This window comes from Temnothorax longispinosus, chromosome 10 (genome assembly GCF_030848805.1).
Source record: "Temnothorax longispinosus isolate EJ_2023e chromosome 10, Tlon_JGU_v1, whole genome shotgun sequence".
Classification (NCBI taxonomy): domain Eukaryota; kingdom Metazoa; phylum Arthropoda; class Insecta; order Hymenoptera; family Formicidae; genus Temnothorax; species Temnothorax longispinosus.
The window spans coordinates 1,699,149-1,717,291 of NC_092367.1; the positions used below are offsets into that span (position 1 = coordinate 1,699,149).

General features: G+C 34.9%; 1 pseudogene; it reads left to right on the forward strand.

Moving 5' to 3' along the window:
- Window positions 1–68: 68 nt before the first annotated feature.
- LOC139820252 (glutathione S-transferase-like) lies at window positions 69–17,666 on the forward strand (annotated as a pseudogene).
- The last annotated feature ends 477 nt before the right edge of the window (window positions 17,667–18,143 follow it).

The window sequence follows — 18,143 nt, forward strand, 5'->3', positions numbered from 1 at the left end:
TTTATTATAAACTGTCGGTATTTTAAATCTAAAATAACGTAAAAACGGAAGATTACATCATGTACATGATTACATGATGTAAATTCTGTACTGTAAGAGATTGTATTGTAAATTGAGGATCTCGATTTAAAATATAACACTTTTGAGTTAAAATTGAAAAAGACAATAATTTTAAATTCGAATGCAGGTGGATAAAAAATCGATTATCGCAAGGATCACAAATATTGTGACAGAAAATGCCGATTCCCACAACACCAGCGGGGTTTTTTTAATGCGCACGTGGAATGAGTGATGATGAGAAAACATCCGGAATTTACTAGAAAAAGCAATTTTAATCCTCCGTCTGTATACGTTTTTTTTTTGCACTCTTAGAATGTCACGTTCGACGCTATTTTTCCCTACCTTAACGTATTTTAAAAAGTCTGAAAAAATCATCAAATATTTATCTACATAGTATAGTTGATGATTTTATAGTAATTTTGATAAACATCGTTTATTTAATAATTTCTGACAGGCTTGCAAGTTTTACAGTTACGAGCAGATATTATTTTAGCTCGGACGCTGTAGACCCACGTTTACAGACGGAGGGTTAAAATATTAATTTTCCAGGAGAACATATTAGCGTTCCATATTTGGTAGAATTGTTTCCATCAATTTCGTTATCGTTGAAGTAGGAAGCATGTTTTAATATTTATTTCTGATCGACGAAAATATGAAAACGAGTGGATAACCATTATCTAAAAAGATATTGATCAAATTAAGATTCTTTTCATTGTTATTCTACCGACACCATTCTTTTACCTTTCTATCCTGCTTTTCCTTCCTTCGTTCCTTCTTTATATTTACTTGACAATTGACTTATACATTCCTTTTCTTCCTAATATGATCAATTTTCCGTTGGTTCTTAGATATATTAATCTAATTTATTCTCGTTCTTGCTTAACCCTTCTGTCAATGCATAATTCTTCACCTATCTATGTATGAGTATCCCGGTACTCACTGCGTGTTTTCGACATTGCACTGCGGCAATTTCTTTGTAGCATTGTTGGGGATCGATTTTTAGAGACTTTTTGACAAACATCCTTCAAACGCAAGTTACATTTAATATGAAATATCGAGCACATGATATTTCTCAAAAATATAGATGTGATATATACTTCCAGATTTTCGCCATTTCGGCCCTCATTATCGGTACGCTATCATATAGTCTATCTTTGTCAACATCGCTATTCGAGATACGAGTTCTTTAATGATGAATAGTTTTAGATAACGCTAGGAACCGTCAGGGAGAATCTTGAAAAACGTTTAAAGGGTGGTTAAGATACGTTGGAAAAAACTGGAACATTTTTCCGATGCTGATATATATACATATATATATGTATAATAGTATCCACGATATACCTACAATAAGCGTAGCTTTGCGTTTTCGGAATGCATACGTGCGTTATCGTAGCGAGCGAGGACGAGAAGCACGAGGAGTTGTAATATGAATCAGCCAGCAGCGAGTAGGTGTCGGATGTCGACGCCGAGGCCGCGAGGACGAGAAACAAAAAGAGGCGAAGTCGAATTCGAACAGCGAGCGAGTTACGACGTGATCTGCCGGTTGGTGACTGTAACAGCGTATTACCGTTGACACCTTCCCCGTCTGTGTAGAATTCTTCAAATTGTGTGTAAATAGAACTTTATCCATGCATTCTTATTATTTAAACTGATTCAAGATTGTAGATATTGTAATATTACATCAAATATCTCACGTACGAGTGTTTTGTCATCGCCCAAGGACGTAAGAATACCTGGACGGAGCGTAAGCTAGGACTACCTCTTTTAAACGCGGGGAGTGAAGCCTAAGAGGTGAGAGATCTATCATCGGCTGCATTCGGGGAGCGCGCTATTATAGCGTTATTTGCTTAGTCTATCCTTGTTTTACACCTAATGAGCGATAAAGATAGAATGATGCGATAGCGCTCCTAATGAGTGATAAAGATAGAATGATGCGCAATAGCGCTAATAGCGTGCTCACCGAATGCAGCTATCGTATCTCAGATTTAGCGTCTACTTTCATGTCGCGCGGTATCACTCGACTAGAGACAAGGCTTGTTCGTTTTACCTGCACTTCTTGTGTCCAATGTAAAAAGAAAAAGAGAAAAAATGAACCGTGCAAAAGAAGTTCAGTGAAAACAAATAGGCCTATTGCAACGATCACATTCCGTGAAATTATGCCGCCATGTATCGATATGTTTACAAATATATTCGTTGCACGAAAAAATAACGTGATTACGTAAAGTGATTAACCCTCCGTGGTCACACCTATTTTTTCAAACAAGGAAGCAGTCACTCTGGGTCATTTTGACCCGAGACGAACTTTGATCATTCGCCATTTGACCATTTATATCAAATATAATCCACCGATAATGTTGAAAAAATTCTCGAATGCACTTGCCTTATTGCTAAATTGATTGCTATAAAAAAAAGTGCCTCAGAAATTTTTAACATATAAAAAAAAATTCGCGAAAAATTTGTTTTTTTAACGGTCTCTACCTATAGAGGATACTTCAAACTCTTGTAGATGGCGGACCAAGCTCCATTTTAAGCTAGGTATTTAGCTAATATTTAGATCCAAATAAGGTTGGGTCAAATTGACCCAGTGTGACCACGGAGGGTTAATAGTGGTTAATATAGTGATTATTAGTATAATGATTATTAGTATTAATATAGTGTATATAAGAGCAAGAGCAAGAGACGTGAGTACGCGTTATCCTGAGGCATCCCGAGCGCAGAACGAGAAAAGAGAAGCGAAAGAAAGTGTGACTGTAAGTAGGAGAGAGAAAAAAGGGGTGAGTGAAGAAGGCCGGGTAAATGAAATAAAGTGAAATTATTTTACAGACGTAGAGAGGAGATAAGAGGAGGAAGGTGTGTCGGCCACGGTGTGACGGAGGAAGGGAGAAGAGGAAGCAGCGCAAGCTGAAAAAACGACGAGAGGGTGGTGCAAGGGGAAGAGGAAGAGAAGGTGGAGAGAAGGCAGCAGAAAGGAGAGAGGGGAGATGGAGTGGTCGGAGGACCTAGTTAGGGTGTTAAATAGGATAGGGGATGAGTTAGGGAGGATTAGAAGGGTTATGCAGAGAAAGGAAGGGGGGTCGGAAGGAAAGGAGAGTGTCGAGGAGAAAAAGCGGAAGGATGATGGAAAGAGGAGCGAGTCGGGAAGCAAGATGGAAGAGGAAGAGAGAAGTATCAACGGGGAGGAGTTGTGGAAGAAAGTGATGAAGAGAGAGGAGAGGAGACGGAGAGGGGAGGAGGCGGACGAGGTTGCGAGAGAAGGGAGGGGGAGACAGAGGATGGAAAGTAGAGACGCAAGGAGGAAGGAAGAAGATGGGTTAGGAGAGGGAGAGAGAGGAGAGGAAGGAAGAATGGTGGAGGTGCTACCCGGAAGTGAGGAAGAATGGAGGGAGTGGTGCTGGGAAGAAAGAGAGAAGAGAAAGGATGAGAAGGAGATGAGGGAAGGGGTAAAGGAAAAGGAAGAAGGAGTGGGGAACAAAACGTGGCAGACAGGGGAAAGAATTAGGAGATGGGTGGAGGAAGAGATGGCAAGAAGAAGAGTAGGGTTAGCGGGGCCGAGGAAGAAGGTGGATTCAGGTGATAAAGGTGAGCGGAGGGAGGTGGAGGAAGTTGAGAAGGAAGGGTGGAGGGTAGTAGGTAGGAAGGGTGGAGTAGGAGAGGGGGAGAAGAAAGCCAGTCAAGGAGGAGGAAAAAGGGGGTTAGGGGGGAGTGAGGAGAAGAGGGCTATTGGGCGGGAAAAAGAAAGGGAAGTGGATAGAAGGGAGGAGGACGAGACGGAGAAAACAAGGAGATTGAGGGAGAAAGTGAAGAGAATGGAGGAGGAGAGGGAGCAAAAAGAGAAAAGAAGGAGAAATGTGATTTGGAGGGGGCTGGATGGGAGGGACTCGGGAGAAAGGAGGTGTTTTATGGAATGGGCGACGGAGAATGTAATGGGAAGGATGCCGAGGATAAGACGGGTATGGGAAAGGAGAGGGGAAGGAGGGAAGGAGGTGGTGTTGGTGGAGATGGAGGATGAGAAGGAGAGGGCTGAGTTACTTGAGAAGTATTGGGAATTTAGGCAGAGGTGGGGGATAGGTGTTGATGAAGACCTCACTATGGAGGAGAGAAGGATGAAGTGGAGAATTATGGAGAAGGCGAGGGTGGAAAGGGAAAAAGGCAGGGGGGTTATGACAGACAATAGAAGAATTTGGGTTGAGGGAAAGGAGATTTTCTGGAATGAGGAAAAAGAGAAATGGGAGGAGAGATAGGGAGCAAGGGCAGGAGGGGGGGAGGGAGGTAGGCTAATCGGATGTTTACAGAGAAAAAAGAGGAGTGGGCGATGGAGCAGTCCGAGAGGGCAGGTGAGGAGTTAGAGAGATGAGATGCGGAGTGCGGGAGGGAGGAGAAAGGAGCAGGCTGGAAGAAAGAAGAGGCGAAGGCGAGATGACGAGACAGGAGGCGAAGAGGAAGAGGAGAGGCTCAGGCGAAGGATGCGGAGTTGAGGGGAGAGAGAGGGAGTGGGAAGGGTTGGAAGAGATGGAGGGCGGGGATGGGGTCTGTGAGGGTGGGAGGGTAACAGACTGTAAAGGGTCGCTTACGGCCAGGTCGGGAATAGGGGTGTTGTGCATTATGTAAGAGGTTTGGGTAAGCTTCTCAAAAAACGCCTTGTAAACCCTGCTAGGACATGCATACAATAAATTCATCTATCTATCTGTTTATAGTGTATATAACATGCCGGCGTCGCCACCATCTTACATATCTCATTCGTTTCAATAGACAATTCATTCCCCTTACCCTTTGTGCTTCATCCCCGCAGCATTACGCTTTGTTTAGGTATTCTTACGTCCATGTCACCGTCCGACTAATTAGTGGCCGGCAGATTAGTGACGCTTGTTGAAGTAAATTAATTAGTCAGATTTATCACCATGACGAAGGAATTAAAAATGACAAAATTGATTCGGAGAATAATTTTTATATAATCGCCACATTCAAAGAGTATTGCGTTACAGCAAAAAGAAATATAAATACATATATTAACCGAATGATTAGGAAAGAAAACTCCACAATATAATGACGTCTTTCATCAATATTGAAATTGTATATTTTATAAAACATAAATCCTAATTAAAAAGAATAACATTGTATAAAAATTCCGAGAACTGTAATGCCGTGTCAATTAAACATATATTTCTTTTTCCTATGCAGAATATTTTAAATAGAAATTTTACGTAAATAAATAAATAATCACGTTTGTATGCATTAAATATTAAAATAAAAAAGGCCAATAAACGAACAACATTATATTGCTCCTTTATTGACCATTTTAGTACAAGTTTTATATTTCCAAATTTACATCATTATGTATACAATATGTTTGAAAGTTACAAAAAAGCAGAAAGGTTGCAAAAGAATGAGAATACCATATGCTTTGTTTAAAAATGTTTATATATACAATATTTCCAGTCATGTATTTAGTTTGATAAGAAAGATAAGAAAATATGCATGACTTATGATTAATTGCGTAATTTAAGTTATACTATTACAGATTAAGAGCTTGCGGTGTTTAGCGCATAACAATATTTTTTTTAAATAAATACTTTTTATATAATTAGTGGCTGTTTATAACTACTCGAACAATAATCAAACTGTTTAAAATTTTGGTGACAATTGTTCGAGATCGCGAATGCTCGAGATCACGAATGTTCTTGAATATTCTTATTCTTAATTAGTCGACAGTGTCATGGAGTCACGTCGGAAGTGTAACACGATATTTATCCAGCGAATCGCCGCTTATCTGTTTCGCGCTCGCGTCTTCAGAATTATTCTCCGTACGATGTCGAGTCACTCTAATTCTCCGGCACGGTCTTTTCGACGATCGATTCTCTAATTACAAAGATAACTGGCTATCTGCATCTTTGGTATTTCAGTTCGATTCTTTGGCTCGTGTGGGTATAAAAACCCATAGAACTTACGGCGCGTCGCCATTCGTCAACAGTGTGTGTGTCAGTGGGTCAAGATCTGTCATCGGTCGATTTGCGATGGTGAGTTTTTATTCACGCGCGGGATATCCGACACGACAAGCGAGAAAGTGTCAATAGAGAATTTATATAAAACGCCCGCGTTTCTGAGTTTAGTTAAATCCAAATACATTTCTAAATTATGTTACTCTTTAATTTCGTCATTTTAGTTGTTAAAATAAACTATCGTGTTACTTCAAGTTTCGGTGTCAGTGGTCTCTCACCCACTATCCCTTCCTCACTCACACGCGCGCGCACACACGTTTAATTTTCTTTTATTTGAAAGTACACGGAAAGAACGGTTTTGCTGAAGTACCTAAAAATTTAGCTAGATACAATTTTATTGCACCATCAAAATAATTATAGTAGGTCGCTAAAGTATGATGATAATGCTGTAAAAAATTTTGACATTTTAGCAATCGGTTTGAGTGTTCTACATAATTATTTTGATGGTCCAACAAAATTATTTTTAGATCTGTATCTAGTTAAAATTTTAGATACTTCAGTAAAACCGTTCTTTCCATGTACACATGTAGATGAGGGAGGAGCTCCTCCGCATAAAAAAACTAATCTAACTCTAAGCTTATTTTTAAAAACTTGAAATTAAAATTCGAAATAAGGCAAATATTGATCATATTTTTTTTTTTTACTATTTTTCCCGTGTTTCTCGCCAAAAATGCCTCCAAAAACCACAAAGTTATTGTAATCGTCTTAAGCCTAGAATCAAATATCGATCAAAAATAAATTTAGAACTAAAAGCTCGCCTCAGTAAACAAAACTTCTTTAATGAGATCGGAAAATATTGAAGCATACTGTCCGCCGATTGGGATATCCTCATCATCATAGCATTATAATGACGATAAAGACAAAAATAATTAACAAGTGCTCTTCTTTCAGCAACATGCCTTCCTACAAGCTGTTTTCTTTCTCCATCGGTGGCTCCACAGCATTGGCCGAGCCAATTCGATTTTTGTTTATCTATGCTGGAATCCAATTCGATGATGAACGTTACGATAACAAAGATTGGATAAAGCTCTTTAAGTCGAGTAGGTACAGCTAATTAATATTAATATTATAGTATATGTCTCTGTTAGTGATTGCCTATCGTGTACTTAATCCGGCTTGTTCACTCCTGAAATCCGATTTACGAATAGTTGATGTGGCAAAAATATAGTTTTTACATTATCTTCTGGAGTCCCGACTGACATGTACTTCTTTATTTTTAAACATAAATTATTTCGACGTAAACATTATGCCACATTTTATACGTAATGAGACATTAATTTCTTCATTTAGCTTTTTTTGTAAACGACACAGAACTGGAAATAAGTTATCTCTCTCGATAATAGAACCTTCCATTTCTTATTACATATTGTAATGGACAATCGATATTGCTAGGTAAATCCACAATGCGTTGTATTCTCACCTAATGAAAAGCATACTGTCGTTTCATTGCATGGTTCAACGTAAGCAGATTTCTTTGTTGAGGAAACCATTTCTGTGTCGTCTAAGTTAGCTAATCAATTGTCGAACTACCATAAGATTTGAGATACATTACCATTCAGTATTATAAAGTTATATAAAAGACTGCAGAACATTTTAATGAATCCCTTATAGAAATTTAATACTGTAAATGATTTTTTGGCTAGTAATTAATCACTTAAAAGCACTATTAAAAGCACTGTTAATAGTGCTTTTAATAGTGCTTTTAAATGATTAATCACTAGCCAAAAAATCACTTACAGTATTAAATTTCTATAAGGGATTGTATAGCAGAGAAAGAAGATTTGTCATAAAAATTAAAATTAAGATTGTGTATTGCTCAGACTTAGAAATGTAATTGTACTTATCTTTAATTGTATGTAATTATTAATCGTCAAAACTCTTAATGTATGTGTATATAAACACAATTGCTGTGAATATAAATTCCAATTTTTGTAGATTTGAATTAATAATAATCCAGATATGCTTTCTCTATAAACTTTATTCAATTTTAACAGCATCTTGTATTCCTGTGCCTTAATATAATTTTTCAGATATACCATTCGGCAAAGCCGTGCTTGAAGTAGACGGAAAGACGATTGATCAGTCCGTAGCTGTTGGTCGTTACTTGGCGAAGCAATGTGGTCTCGCTGGCAAGAATGATTGGGAGTCTTTAACAATCGATGCGACCGTCGACACCATACACGACTTACGTGCCAGTGAGTAGATAATATTCTGCTTATGCTATATTTTTCCGATTACTTTACTTACCAGGAGCGGAGATTTACTTTTAAAACAGATTTGAATTACAACATTAATAGGTTCACATTTCGATAATGCGAACAGATTTATTCCGAAATGATGATATATAGGGAAGAAATAGATTTTTCTACATTCGCGTTATAAATTCGATCTACTGAAATTATTGAATGCCATTATCTTATTGCTCATTATCTTATTGCCTTATATTTTTTCGCTTGCATTTAGATATCTTTGCTTATTATTACTTTGATGCAAGTACCTATGCGAGTACCTTGCATGACGAGCAGGACGTGCGGCAGAACATGTGTGGTGCAGAATAAATATGCGAAATTTAAAGTTGCCAAGGAAACGGCGCCTTATTATTTAGAGCGTTTGGACTCACTCTCGTCATTTGAATTATTGCCACATTTTCCAGTACATTTGCAAATTTTACTGCAGGACAAATCAGCAGCACGTCAAGGACATGAAATAGATGTTCTGCAAGAAAAACTTTTTGAACTACAGTTACATATTTTTGTAGTAATTGAAAACTTGTAGGACCTTCAAAATAAACGGGAATCAGTTGTCCATTAATTAATTGCCATCCGTACTCTTTTGGATCAAGAATTTCAATGACTGGGAAATGAGCATTTTTTCACACATATACTTGCCACGTACATCTTTTTAAGTGTTGAAGAAAAGTAGGAAATGTACTTTCGATATTTCATAGTTAGAGCTGGTTATCTCGTCGTTGCCGGTTCGGTAACAAATGTCAGGGTGAGTTGCAGGCCTAATATACGTTAAAAGAAAAGCGAAAACAATTATTCACATTTTTTGACGGTCGAAAAATTTGCGACAATAGTTTAACTCAAATTAAAGTAAGCAATTCATAATATTATCAATTAATATATAGTTATCAGGTGTGAGAAGCGTCAAATCTTAATTTCGCATAATCTAAAATTGGCAACATGTTGAAGACTGAAAAACGTTGTCGAACTATCTGTTCTATTTTTGATGGAGCAATATGTGGCCACACTTCAATGACGGATTATTCTTTTAATAATAGATAATGCTGCATAACTACAAAAGAAAGACTTTCCTTAAGACGGATAAGGTAGACATATCCAATAAAATTATACTTACAAGAGCGATTTAAAGAATAAAAATCGAGCGAGAATTTTTTCGTAAAAGCAGCGTTAGACTTTGGAATAAATGTTCGGGCTCGCTACTGTAAAAAAGTAACCTACGAGCAGTTACTTGATCCTGCGATTCAAGAATCGTCACTAAATTTTTATTTTAAAAATACACGTCAAGTTAAATATATGAGTTTGTCTTAAATTATTAAGTATTTTCTATTTTCCAAACGCTGCCGAGGATAAAGTAAAGGTCCCAAATACAAAAAAAAAAAAGATTAAAGAATTGAGTAGACAAAAGAAACTCATCACATTGATTTTGCAACGGACTCAAAATCAGTTTGATGCCACCGTATATAAAGAATAGTCAGCTCTATGCAGGCTGTTAAAAAATCTACACAAAGTGCCTACTACTGCTCTGACTTCAACGACTAGGCAGTTTTTTCAATCCCTTCGTCCCACTAGGTGGGTCGTTTTCGTCCGGGCGAAAATCAAATGTAGTTGTAACTTTTGCAAACGCGTAGAAATGGCGCCACTGCGCATCCGTAAAAAAAGTTATGCTCCCCGAGAACCCGCCTACCGAGTTTCAAGGCGCCAGACCCCCTCCAGCCGTCACAGGAGACACGTAATTCTTGAAAAAACGAGGTTGGCGGCGAACACTTAAGCACTTCATTTCAAAATAATTGCATGCAATATTTTTTTTATGAAAGGTACGTTTTTCCCCTTCAATTTCTTTTTTTATTCATTTCGATATCTTTATTTGTCTTAAAGTTATGATTTTTTGAGTAAAAGATGATTTTACAAGTTGTAGTTGTAGTTGCTCCATTTCTTAAATAAAAAATATGTGAAAAAAATTAATTGCTTATAATTTTATGATTGATACTTCAAATTGAAGGTTTGAATTACCTTCATGAATTTTTTCAGATTTTTTGTAACACTTTAACACTTAAAAAAACGTCAAGACAAAAACGACCCACCTATGCGGCGTAAAGGTGCCAAAAAAACCTAGTGGGACGAAGGGTTAAATATTAATAATAAATAATATTATAAATAAGTATAAATATTAATATAAATAATGTGTTTTTTACTATGTGGATAGATAGCTCCTCGAATGTGGACAGATAGTTGCCAAATTGCAACGGCAAAATGAGAATGTCGAAAGCGATAGGAAGACAAAGAAATACAGAAATTTAACAGTCGAACTTACTATTAAATTCCTGTACTGATTCGGTCGTGATTGTTACGAAAATATAATAAACGCGTTTTCTATCTTTTGTGACATTCGCTAAATTATAAGTCGAATTTGGCGATTATTATCATTTCAGATTTTAATTTGTATGACTAAATGAAACCTATAAATATCATGATATGACCTCAACGATATTTCTTGCACAATAGCATTTTGTAGTCACCATTTGGCTAATTAGCACTATTAGCAACCGTAAAGTAGTAGCGAACTTGTGGGCGGATTCGTTCTGTTATCATGGCGATACAATAATGACTATGAGATCAATTCAGAGAATGATTCGAAGAAATTGTAATAGTGTTCGGAGTTTATGTGACTCATGTAAGTATACATTAAATAAAAAGCTTTATATATTTCTATATAAAGCGTCACTATATATAATGTATTTTATGCATAATAAACACACTTTAATGGCTTGTTGAGAAAATATTTGAAAATCGACTGTGAGTAATTAAATCATACAAGTTGAAAAAGAATGAATATCGTATACACTAATATAACTAAAAATTATAATATCGCATGTATTTAATGTTTTTATTATTATTTTTTTTTTCATTTTTAAAAGAAGACAATTTCCGATAAAATTAGCTTTTGCTATGACGATTAACAAGTCACAGGGTCAGACATTTGACAGAGTAGGAATAGATCTTCGCAAAGATGTTTTTAATCATGGGCAACTTTATGTTGCCCTTTCACGAGTTAGATCTTGGGAAGCATTAAAAATTTATCTTGGCAGTCAGCGGAATAATGAACAAGTTAAAAACTATGTATATAAAGAAATATATGTATGATTTCTCTTTCTTTCAATTTTAATATGAGGATAGTTTTTTGACATATATAATTATTTAGGATGTGTGCGTATATTATTAAAAATGTACAGTGTTAAAGAATAAATGGTGCTTGATATATATTGATATATATATATATATGTATGTATGTATTTATTATTATATATATGTATTATATTATATATATGTAATAATGTATATATGTATTACATAAATACGTAATAATTATATATATGTGTAATAATGAATATTATATATATATTATTTATATATATATATATATATATTATATATTTTTATATATATATTTTATAGTAAAAAAGCTAAATGGCGCGCGCGCAGCGCGCGCTTGTGATGTTCTAGTATAACTAAAAATTATAATATTGCATGTATTTAATTTGTTTAAATAAAAATGCAAGTCATTTCCCCCCTCTCTCTCTCTCACTCTCTCTATTTATTTTTGCTTCGCCTTCAATATCTTTCAGGATACCGTTACTAGTGCAAATTACATTTAGTCTGAAATATCGCGTGTATGTGATAATTTTTAAATATATGAGTAATAGTAATTTTTGAATCATATGTTTACACATAAAATTGCGGATGGATAATATATTTCCAGATTAAGAGCGAATTAAGTGAACTCTATATCAGACTTTATCTTATCGAATTCAATATCCAAACGGAAGTTAAATTTAATGTAAAAAATATCGAACACATGATAATTCTCAAAAATATGGGTGTAATAATTTTTGGGCAATATCTGTCTTTGCATATAAAATTGTAGACTCATACTTCCAGATTTTCGTTCCTATTTAATGGTGCATTATATAGTCTATCTTTGTCAGCATCACTACTCAAAATACGGGTTGATAATGAATAGTTGTCAGATAACGCTCATTGTCAGATTAACTCTCTAGAGAGTTTCTTCTAGAGATCGAAAGTGAGCCACGTCACAACGACGAAGTGGGGATATCTCTTGATAGGAAGATGAATAAAAGAGGAGTTCAGTTCGCCGCAAGATCTGCCGGTTGGTGACTGTAACAGCGTATTACCGTTGACACCTTTTCCGTCTGTGTCGAATTCTTCAAATTGTAAGTAGAACTTACCTACTCATATTATTCAAACTGATTCAAGATTGTAAGATATTGTAATATTACATCAAATATCTCACGTAAGAGAGTTTTAATTGTGGTTACCGCCCGACTAATTAGTGGCCGGCAGATTCGTGACTCTTTGTGGAAGTGAATTAATTAGTTATAAATTTATCACCATAACGAAGCATTAAAAACGACAAAATTGATTCGGAGAATTAATTTGGTATAATCGCCGCAAAGAGTTTCGCGTTACAGCAAAAAGTATGATTCGGAAAAAAAACTCAATAATGACGTGTTTCATCAATATCGAAATTGTATATTTTATAAAGCGTAATAAATCCTATAATAAAAATAACATTGTATAAAAATTCCGAGAACTGTAATGTCTTGGCAATTAAACATACATTTCTTTTTCTTATGCAGAATATTTTAAATAGAAATTTTATGTAAATAAATAAATATAATCACGCTCGTATGCATCAAATACTAAAATGAAAAAGGCTAGTAAACGAGCAACATTATTGCTCCTTTATTGGCCTTTGTCATTTTAGTAGAAGTTCTACATTTTCAGATTTACATCATTATGTACAATCTGTTTGAAAGTTGCAAAAAAAAAAAAAAAAAAGCAAAAAGGTTGCATAACAATGAGAATACTATATGCTATATTTAAAAATGTTTATATGTGCAATATTTCTAGTCATGTATTTAGTTTGATAAGAAAGATAAGAAAATATGACTTGTAACGATTGCGTAAGGTAACTTATAGATTAAGAGTTTGCGGTGTTTAGCATATAACAATTTTTTTTAAATAAATGGTTTTTATATAATCAGTAGCTTTTTATAATTATACTCGGACTCTTATCGAACTGTTTAAAATTGATGACAATTTTAATCCAAATCCAAACTTCAATTTTAAATTAAATGATCAAATATAATACCGATCAAGATTAGTTTTAAAGTCTGGTTTAAATTTTGATTCACGTATATTTAATAAAGCCTTGAATTAAATATCGATAAAAAATAAATTTAAAGCTAAAAGCTCATCTCAGTAACTAAAACTAGTTTAAAAAGATCGAAAAATATTGGAGCATATTATCTACCTTTGAGATATGCTCATGATCTTAGCATTATATAATGACGATAAAGACAAAAATAATTAACAAGTGCTTTTCTTTCAGCAACATGCCTTCCTACAAGCTGATTTACTTCCCCATCACGACATTTTGGCCGAGCCAATTCGATTTTTGTTCAACTATGCTGGCATCGAATTTGTGGATGAACGTTCCCAGGTAGCAAACACAAGTCATTTTGACGTCAAATACTAGTCATGTTTGTACAAATGACGTCAAATGACCAAAAAGCGACTATGTCTTTAAAAATGACATTATACTGACGTTATTCCATAACGTCATTATAACGTCTATTTTTAGTCATTTTTGGTCTATGACATCGGCGACTAATAATGGACGTTTATAAGACGTCATTTCTTAGACCATCTAAAGACGTCATTTTAAAGACGTCTTAAAGTCGTCCAAATAAGGTCTTTTTGTAATATAACTATTTTTACTTCTTAATATTGTATAATAAAGTAATAATAAAATAAAAACCACAAAATTAACTACAATATGTTTGTTTCGCAACTTTATGATTGAAGTGGCAAATTTATGGTATAAGTGGATGTAGTTGCGTGTGATTATAGTTTTATGATAACTATTTCATGCAGTGTTATAGCTATCAAGAAGATTATCATTACAAGATTTTTGAACACTTTAAAGATGTACCTGTTATAGACAAGTACAGTTAATAAGGAAGCATCAGAGTGAGAAGATCGTCACTGTCCATTGGATCATCAAAGTCAAGCGACTCGGGCGCGGTACTGTACTAGGATAGGTGACCGCCTTGAGAGCGGCTGTACGCACATGGCATGTAACGAAACAGTTAAAAAAGCTTTTTTTTTCTTAGATAAAGAAAAAGAACATTTTTTTATAAACGTTTATCAAGTAGACATTTTAAAATTTTAATTTCATAAAAAACATTTCTGGAAACCGGTATGTTGTACAATGGACCTATTTTTGCCGTCAATAAGACGTCAGAAAATGACGTCAAAATAACGTATCCGCGATGACGTCAATTGTCTGTGACATTAGACCGTCATTTTAACGTTATTATGCCGCCAGTTAGTGACGTCAGGAATGGTTAGTAAAGGACCAAAATTTGACGTCAAATGACTTGTGTTTGCTACCTGGGTTTCGATAGGAAAGATTGGCCAAAACTTAAGCCGAGTAAGTACAGCTGATAAATATTAATAGTATTTGTCTCTGTTAGCGATTATCTATATTGTGTACTTAATCCTGCTTGTTCATTCCTGAAATCCGATTTACGAATAGTTGACGTGGCAAAAATATAGCTTTTACATTATCTTCTGGAATGCCGACTGACCATTACTATATGTACTTCTTTATTCTTAAACATAAATTATTTTTATGTAGGGATTATGCCACATTTTATGCATAAGGAGACATTCAATTTCTTCATTTAGTTAAATAATAGAAACGGCCAAATTACGAGCTATTAATAGGTGTATATTTAATAAAATCAATTTAACAACAAATGTGTTTGCAATATAAATACTTAATTATTCGCGTCTCTTATCATAATTTTATACTGTGTTCAGTTGCCATTAAGACGGTCGGGTGACATAAAGATTCGCGAATGCAGGGACATCACGGATGTTCACCTTGTTCTTGCGGCGGAGGAGACGACCGACAATATACATTTGACGAATATCTGAGGTGTTTGACCTTTTACTTGTTGCGACGATTGCGAATTTTCAGTCCTTTTTAGTGTGATTTGATGCGTTAAAGTTTAAGAAGCGATTAAATTGGAATTATGCGGTTTGTTTTGAAGAAGGCCAAGTAAGGCTCGAAACATCAACGTTGTTTTTTATATTGCGAACACATTTGTTGTTAAATTGATTTTATTAAATGTACACCTATTAATAGCTCGTAATTTGGCCGTTTCTATTATTTAACTATTGTTTTATCGAGCGAAATCGGACACTTATTTCTTCATTTAGCTTGTAAACGACAGAACCAGAAATAAATGTTATCTCTTTCGATAATAGAATATTCTATTTCTTATTACGTATTGTAATGTTCTGTACAAGATAATTGATATTGCTAGGTAATTACTATCCCAGATAGCACAACTGATCTTTATGAATTCAAAAAGATCTGAATCTGATCTTTATGAATTCATAAAGTTCAACTGTGCTATCTGGGATGCGTTGTATTCTCACGTGATGAAAAACATACTGTCGTTTCATTGCATGGTTCAACGTAGATAGATTTCCTTGTTGATGTAAGAAAATCAATTATGTGTCGTTCAAGTTAGCCAATCAATCGTCGAGAAACCATAAGATTTGAGAGACAAACCATTCAGTATCATAAAGCTATATGTAAAAGGCTGAAGAGCATTTTAATGAATTGTATAGCAGAAAAATGAAATTTGTCATAGAAATAAAAATTAAGATTTGTATTGATAAACTCAGACTTATAGAAGTGTAATTTTTTTTTTTTTTTTTATTTAATATAAAGAAAAGACCGTGGGGGTACCCATGTGGTCATAGTAGCAAAACCGAAATCTAAATTGCATCACATCAAAACAAAAGACACTTCGACTAAATCAACATGGACGCCTCAATAAAAGCGTCCCAAACAGAAGTTAACTGCGTAATAAAACTCGTATACTCTTATAACTCCGAACTCGAAACTATGTGTAAGTGTATGAATGTATGTATATTTGTTCGTGTATGTCCGCGGTGTTAGGAACTCGGTATTGCCGTAGGTACGTTAAGCCCAAGGAACTGCGCGGATCACTTCCCCCTGCGGCCAAGTGTAATTCTACTTATCTTTAATTGTGTAATTATTAATCGTCAAAACTCTTTAAAGTATGCATATAAACGATTGCTATAGGTATGAATCCCAATTTTTGTAGATTTGAATGAATAATAATTGAAATGGTTTTTCTATAAATCTTATTCAATTTTAACAGCACCTTGCATTCATGTGTCTTAATATCATTTTTTCAGCTATGCCATTCGGCAAAGTACCCATGCTTGAAGTAGACGGAAAGAAAATCGATCAGTCCGTAGCTATATTTGCCATTACTTGGCGAAGCAATGTGGTCTTGCCGGCAAAAACGATTGGGAGTCTCTGGAAATCGATGCGACCGTTGACACCATACACGATTTACGTGCCAGTGAGTAGATAACATACTGCTTACACTACATTTTTCCGATTACTTTATTTACCACGATCGGAGATTTACTTTTAAAACAGATTTGAATCACAACATTAATAGGTTCACATTTCGATAATGCGAACAGATTTATTCCGAAATAATGATTATATAAAGGAGAAATAGGTTTTTCTACATTCGCGTTATAAATTCGATCTACTGAAGTGATTAAATGTCATTATCTTATTTGACTTATCATTCTTTTGCTTGCATTAGATATCGCTCGTTTCCACTATGAGAGTAACGAACAGGCTAAAGAAGAGAAACTTAAAGCTGCCAAAGAGACGGTGCCGTATTATTTGGAGCGTTTGGACGCTCAGGTGAAGAAGAATGGTGGTTACTTTGTCGGCAGTACTCTGACGTTGGCCGATCTCACTTTCGTCGCTCTTTTGGACTACTTGAACCATATGATGAAAGAGGACATCGTCGAGAAGTATGAGAATCTGAAACAACTCCAAAAGAAGGTTGAAGAATTACCGGCCATCAAGAGTTGGATCGAAAAGCGTCCACCGACCATCTATCCGAATTAATTTGGTAATTCTATAAAGTGATGGCTGATTTTTCGACAGAATCCGTTATTCGATGACATTCGATTTCAATAAAATATTGATTTTCTTTTTTCTTCAAATCGTGTATCTATATATGTACGGTATGTATAATAGATTCAAGAAATACGCACTGCAGATACAAATGTTTATTTCATCAGTTGAAGGCTTGTTACTCAAATTGTTACGTGACAAAAATATTATAAGTATACTATATCTAATTAAAACTTGAATTATTTTTTTTCATTATGTAATTTTGTATCTCAATAAATCGCTACTTTTACTATTTTTTTCGTCGATTCTTTTGTATTCACAAAACTTACCTTTCCATTCGTTCAATTTATTATAAATTTTCAATATTCCTAATCTAAAATAACGTAAAAACGGAAGATTACATCATGTACATAATTACATGATGTAAATTCTGTACTGTAAGAGATTGTATTGTAAATTAAGGATTTCGATTTAAAATATAACACTTTTGAGTTAAAATTGAAAAAGACAATAATTTTGAATTCGAATGCAGGTGGATAAAAAATCGATTATCGCAAGCATCACAAATATTGTGACAGAAAATGCCGATTCCCACAACACCCAGCGGGGTTTTTTTTATGCGCACGTGAAATGAGTGATGATGAGAAAACATCCGGAATTTACTAGAAAAAGCAATTTTAATCCTCCGTCTGTATACGTTTTTTTTTGCACTCTTAGAGTGTCACGTTCGACGCTATTTTTCCCTACCTTAACGTGTTTTAAATAATCTGA